The sequence below is a fragment of the Hevea brasiliensis genome, chromosome 3 (genome assembly GCF_030052815.1).
Source record: "Hevea brasiliensis isolate MT/VB/25A 57/8 chromosome 3, ASM3005281v1, whole genome shotgun sequence".
Taxonomy (NCBI): Eukaryota; Viridiplantae; Streptophyta; class Magnoliopsida; order Malpighiales; family Euphorbiaceae; genus Hevea; species Hevea brasiliensis.
This window is the reverse complement of record NC_079495.1, coordinates 101,168,521-101,175,742: the sequence shown is the minus strand read 5'-3', so window position 1 is coordinate 101,175,742 and position 7,222 is coordinate 101,168,521. Positions and strand designations below refer to the sequence as shown.

The following is a 7,222-nucleotide window of genomic DNA, read 5'->3' as shown; positions in this document are numbered from 1 at the left end:
GGTATAATAATAGGTATGAAAGAATGAACCAGAACAGGTTGTAGAGAGAGCAGAGAGACCCCAAAAACTAGAAATAAAAGCTTTATGGCTCTGATACCATGTTAGAAGAAAGAATACAAGTAATGAAGGAAAGAATTGTGTATTTGTCTGTGTCTCATTTACAGAGATATTACATCTATTTATACATGAGAATATGAACTAATTTGGACAAGAATAATAATTGCTATAATTATGCTACACAAATCTCCTATAATCATGCTAATTACTGTAATTATGCTACACAAATCTCCTATAATCATGCTAATTGTTGTAATTATGTTACACAAATCTCTTATAATCATACTAATTGCTGTAATTATGCTAACAATAATCATCACAAATTTTAGATCCATGCATCTGGTAAATGAAAAGGAGTTTCTTTTATTATTATTTTAAATAATTTCGAATTAATTTTGTATTTGATAAGTACAAGTACAGAATGGCAATGAATATTTGATAAATACAATTCAACAAATTCAACTTCCAAGGTTTTACTTTCTCTCCCAAGTATGTTGTTCAGAAGAAGAGATGGATAAAACCATATTTAAACTTAACAAATACTAAATCAAAGAATTGTGCAAAAATTAAAAAAAAAAATAAAGGAATATTATTCTCGTACTTCAGCAAAAAATTAAGTGGTGTCCAGAGAAAATTTCTCATCAGTTCACCATCTTGCAGTTCAAACGAACTTGACCTTGATTTCCAGTCAGTGGTTTTATATTGCCCATCTTAACCATAGAGTTGGCAAAATCATTCCAGAAAGCTGGCGCATTTGAGCTATAAGTATTCACAAGATTATCAGTAGAGCCACCATTGAAGAGTTATTGATCAGAGTGAAGAAGCCCTTTCTTATTTTTCAAGTTGGTGAAGTAAGCAATGTCAAAGCATGCAGGTGTTGGGTCTAGAGGTGCAAGGTTTCCATCACCTCCATTAGGTGGACAAGTTGATCTTTGCTTTTGTGCAAATTTTGGGTCAATATTAGTTTCATTGTAGATCCTATTCTTGAAGGCACCGCACTTTGAGAAACCTAGAGTATGGCCACCAGATAGCACAACAAGGTCTTTCTCGTCGAGACCTTGCTTCTTGAAGCCATTAATGAGCTCAAGAAGGTCTGCAAAAGGTGATGGGAGGTCGGTTTCATGCGGTCCTACTAGTCGTGGTGAGTCTCTCCTCCCCAGTTGCACCTCCCATGTTGGGCCACCAAGCTGCGCATTTTAAAAAGAAAAAAAATATTAAAACATTAACAATGGAGGAGATAATTTGCTTCTATTTGTGCTTAATTTCAATTCTTTCATGTCAATATATGCAAAGAATAGAAAATGGATTAATTAGATATATAGATATATACCGCAACTACTGTAATCGCGGTCAGAATGCTAAGATGTCTGCACAAGAGACCACTGCACCTCCACAGGCTTTGTCCACCTCTGACTTAATTTGATCGATAACTTCAAATCCCCTAGCAGAATTTGCATTAGGGAGGACATTCTTTTCACTGTCAATGGTGGGAGAAGGATCCAAAAGAATTGAAGCATCACAGCCCTATACAATAAAAACCCAATACAATTCATATAAAAAAAAAAAAAAAAACTAAATTTACGAAGAGAATTTTTCTCAACTATGTCTATATATATACATACATTAACAAAACAATCGTGGAAGTACAGACGCAATAAGGAAGCACCCATGCGTCGTTCTCTGTACACTGCAGCCTCAACAACTCTTTTGATAGTTGGTAAAGCATTGGGACTATTAGCATAATTACAACAATTAGTATGATTATAGGAGATTTGTGTAGTATAATTACAGTAATTAGCATGATTATAGGAGATTTGTGTAGCATAATTACAGCAATTATTATTCTTGTCTAAATTAGCTCATATTCTTATGTATAAATAGATGTAATATCTCTGTAAATATGACACAGAAAAATATACGATCCTTTCCTTCATTACTTGTATTCTTTCTTCTAACATGATATCAGAGCCGCAAAACTTTTATTTCTAGTTTCTGGGGTCTCTCTTCTCTCTCTACAACCTGTTCTGGTTCATTCTTTCATTCTTGTTATTATACCATTTTTTTTTCTCCTTATCTTGTTATGAATGGAGAAATATGATATTTCAAAACCTATAGCAACAGTTCTGACTAGTTCCAACTATAATCTTTGGGTTTAAGAAATGAAAAGTTTTTTGATAGGACGCAAGCTTTGGCGTATTGTTACCGGAGATATCACTACGCCGACAAGAGAGAACGATGAAACTGATGCAAAATTTGTTGACTGTCTTAAGGATTGGGATAGTAAAAATCATTAGATCATCACCTGGTGTCACAATACTTCTGTCTTATCCATCCACATCCAATTTGCTAATTATGACTCTGCAAAAAAAATCTAGGATTTTTTGGCTAATCGATATCAGACCACTGGACTTGCCCACTATTATCAGTTGTGGACTACTCTTCATAATTTGAAACAAGAAGCAGGTCAATGTGTGAATGATTTTCTTGCCCAGGTCCAACTCATTTGGAATCAAATATCTCAGGCCAAAATTAGTGAAGATCATCTTCATCTCATTCAAGTTCTAATGGCTCTTCGATCAGAATATGAGGCCGTTCGAGCGTTCCTGCTACATCGAAATCCACTCCCATCATTGGATACTTCTATTCAAGAGATTATTTTTGAAGAGACTCATCTCAATTTGGATAAAACTCCTCAATTTGAAACTGCTCTTGCAACAACTCGATCCTCACATTAGAAATCTGGCAATCAACTCTGTAAGAATTGTAATCAAATTGGTCATGCTTTTGCATATTGTCCTACTATAGAATGCATATATTGTCATGGTTACGGTCATATTCTTGAACATTGTCCCACACGCTCTCCAAGACCAAAAGGAGGGCATTCTAAATTCAAGAATGTTTCAAAGCCTGGATCTTCCTTTGTCACTGTTGTTGCTGCTATTGAGGGTTCTACTGCCATCACCATGAGTGATCTTGAGGCACTATTCAAACAGGTTATCTCTTCTAATTCTCTTGTTGCCATGTCTGCCACTTCGGGTAATTCTTATTGGCTTTTTGACTTTGCATGTTGCAATCATATGACTAGTAATTTTAAATTCTTATCTTCTGCAAAACCTGTATCTTCCTTACCACCAATCCATACTGCAAATGGTACTAAAATGAACATCACACATACTGGTCATGTGTCTACCTCAAATCTTCATCTCCCTGACACCTATTATATCCCAAATTTGGCACTCAATCTTATTTCTGTTGGTCAGTTATGTGAAAAAGGACTAAATGTTATTTTTTCTCCCCATGGTGTCCAGGTACAGGATCCACAAACGGCATAGATTCTTGGGGAGGGTCGCAGAGTGGGTTGATTATTTGAGCTTGCATCTTTACATCTTCCTCAGAGATTTATTGCTGCAGCTACAATCCCTAATTCCTCCATTCACCAATGGCATCTTCATCTTGGTCATGCTTCTGTCAGTAAAATTCAACCTTTAATTTCTCATGGATTATTAGGATCTACTAAGTTTGAGTCATTTAATTGTTTAAATTGTCAGCTTGCAAAATAACCTGCATTATCTTTTTCTCATAATAATACTACTTCAGACACTCCTTTTGGTTTAATTCATTCTGACATTTGGGGTCCTTCTCCTATTTCTTCAATAAATGGTTTTCGTTATTTTGTGATATTTATTGATGATTATTCTCAGTTTACTTGGATATATTTTTTGAAATACCGATCTGAGTTATCACAAATTTACATCACATTTGCAAAAATGATTAAAACTCAGTTCTCTTGTGACATTAAAATTCTCCGAACAGATAATGCCATGGAATATCAGGATTCTTCTTTACTTCAGTTTCTTAGTCAACAAGGCACCATTGTTCAACGTTCTTGTCCTCACACCTCTCAATAGAATGGGCGAGCCAAACGCAAGTATCGCCATATTCTTGATTCTGTACGTACTCTTCTTCTTTCTGCCACATGTCCAGAAAAATTTTGGGGAGAAGCAGCTCTTCATGCTGTTTATATTATTAACCGTCTTCCTACCTTGGTTCTTCATAATTTATCTCCTTTTGAAAAGTTGTTTGGACAACCTCCTGACTATTCCATCCTTAAACCTTTTGGATGTTTTTCTTTTGTTCTTTTACAACCTCATGAACATACCAAATTAGAACCCCATGCTCATTTATGTTGTTTTCTTGGTTATGACATTGAACACAAAGGGTATCATTGTTGGGATCCTATTTCTAATAAGTTACGCATCTCTCGTCATGTTACATTTTGGGACAATACTATGTTCTCTTCTCTTTCCAAATTTCATCACTCTGTCAATACTGACTCTCTATTTTTCACTGACTCCTCCAAAGAGCTGTTTCCAAGTCCTGATCCAGGTGATTGTGATGTGCTCAATATTAGCCCAACTACACCTGCCCCTATTGAATCTGCACCAGTTGTTGATCCAGTACCTGCGCCTGCATCTCCTCCTAGCACTACTCTTCGTCGTTCTACCCGTGTAAGAGAAACTCCTCATTATCTTTCTGATTTTCACTATTACTCTACTATTGCAACCCTTCATGAGCCTCGTTCTTATCGTGAGATAAGTACTGACCCTCTTTGGCAGCAAGCTATGAGCGATTTAACTTCGTGCTTTAGAAAACTCATACTTGGGATTTAGTTGATCTTCCACCAAACAAGACCCCTATTGGTTGTAAATGGATTTACAAAATCAAGACCCATTTTGATAGAACTATTGAACGCTACAAAACTCGCTTAGTAGCCAAAGGGTACACTCAAGAGTATGGTATCGACTATGAAGAACTTTTGCTCCAGTGGCCCGATTAACATCTATTCGCAGTCTCTTAGCTATTGCTGCAGTTCGTAAATGGAAACTTTTCCAGATCAATGTCAAAAATGCTTTTCTTCATGGTGATTTAATAGAAGAGGTTTATATGCATCCTCCTCCTGGTTATCATTCTCCTCATAAGGTTTGCAAACTTCGGCGAGCCTTATATGGATTAAAACAAGCTCCCAGGGCCTGGTTTGCCAAATTTAGTTCCACTCTTGCTCAACTTGGTTTTCTCTCTAGTCCACATGATTCTGCATTATTCACTCGCCGAACTAACATTGGTATTGTTCTTCTGTTACTTTATGTTGATGATATGATAATAACAGGAGATGATTCATCTGGTATTTCAGAGTTACAACATTATCTCAATCAACATTTTGAAATTAAAGACCTGGGTTTTCTCAGCTATTTTTTGGGTCTTGAAGTTTCTAAAAATTCTGATGGCTATTATCTATCTCAAGCCAAGTATGCATCCGACTTACTTTCTCGAGCAGGCATCACTGATAGCAAAACAGTATCAACCCCATTGGAGCTCAATTGCAAACTTACACCTCTTGATGGCACTCCTCTTGATGATCCTACTTTATATCGACAGCTTGTCGGGAGTCTTGTTTATCTCACAGTTACTTGACCTGATATTTCATATGTTGTTCATCTGGTCAGCCAGTTTATGTCTGCTCCTTGCTCAACTCATTTCTCTGCAGTACTTCGAATCCTTTGTTATATCAAAGGCACTCTTTTTCATGGTTTGCACTTTTTCGCTACCTCCTCCCTAGTATTATCTGGCTACTCTGATGCTGATTGGGCTAGTGATCTGACAGATCGTCGCTCTACAACTGGTTATTGTTTCTTCTTGGGTAATTCTCTTATCTCTTGGCGTAGCAAAAAACAAACTGTTATTGCACGTTCTAGCACAGAATCTGAATATCGTGCTCTTACTAATGCTACATCTGAATTACTTTGGTTACAGTGGTTATTAACTGATTTGGGTGTCACTCATTCTTCTGCCACAATGCTTCATTGCGATAATAGAAGTGTCATACTGATTTCTTATAATGATGTATTTCATGAGCGTACCAAATACATCGAAATTGATTGTCATTTTATACGTCATAATGTTGCTCATGGCACTATATGTTTGATTCCTGTCTCCTCTATCAGCCAAATCGCTGATATATTCACCAAAACGTATCCTCCAGCTCGCTTTTAGGATCTCTTAAGCAAACTCAAGTTGGCACCTATGCTACCACCTTGAGTTTGAGGGGGGGTGTTAGTATAATTAAAGCAATTAGCATGATTATAGGAGATTTGTGTAGTATAATTACAGCAATTAGCATGATTATAGGAGATTTGTATAGCATAATTACAACAATTATTATTCTTTTCTAAATTAGCTCATATTCTCATGTATAAATAGATGTAATATCTCTGTAAATATGACAAAGATAAATACACAATCATTTCCTTCATTACTTGTATTCTTTCTTCTAACAGGAACAAACTCCATTATAGTAAGAGGGAGTTAGTGAGGAAGAAGCTGTTGCAACGAGAACCAAAATAAGGTACCCACAAAGACGGAAGGTGCTACTTGAAGCCATTTGGTTAATTCTAACAGCGTACTATAGTGAACGTGTAAATGCTAATTCTGGATTCGAAGGCGAAAGATGTAGTGGTAGGTTTTGTGTGTCTAGTGGGCAAGGAGATATGGGTATATATATATATATAGATATGAAGAGCATATGTAAACTTGAGTTTGACTTGGGCGGTGGATGTGACTATGTCCATGCAAGGGAAGGGAATGAGTAGTAGGCATTGTTATGATTTGGTCTTTGTATATTCGCAAGTTGTGTAGGTAGTAAGAATTAGCTGCTCTATTTCGTTGAAACCCGCCAAGTTTCTCCACTTTATTAAGCCAGCCTAAACGCGTAAGCAATTGGAAATGCGTAATTATGACTTCTCAATTTTATATTAATGTTGTTAATTTAAGCCATATTGGTATCTAATGGGGCAATAATAAGTCCATTTATGGTGACATGTAAATGAATTGACATGCTTGCTCGTGTGACCTCAATAATTGACATTAGTCACAATTTTTACGAGGAGAGGCAATTAATATTGGCTAATTATTAGATACACATGAAATATTAAAAATAGTGCTCTCTCTTTAATAGAAAAGTGAGTCATCTCTGTAATATAGAAAGTGAGTCTTACATGATTATGAGAAATGATAGATATGCACTAGGTACACTTAATAATTTCTCATTAATATTTCTAAGCCTATTAGTGTATCTACTTTGATTAATGTTACAACTAATAAGTTAGCT

The 7,222-nt window shown here is 36.0% G+C and overlaps 1 pseudogene; it reads right to left on the bottom strand.

Moving 5' to 3' along the window:
* Window positions 1–698: 698 nt before the first annotated feature.
* LOC110641199 (cationic peroxidase 1-like) lies at window positions 699–6,496 on the bottom strand (annotated as a pseudogene).
* Between the last annotated feature and the right edge of the window lie 726 nt (window positions 6,497–7,222).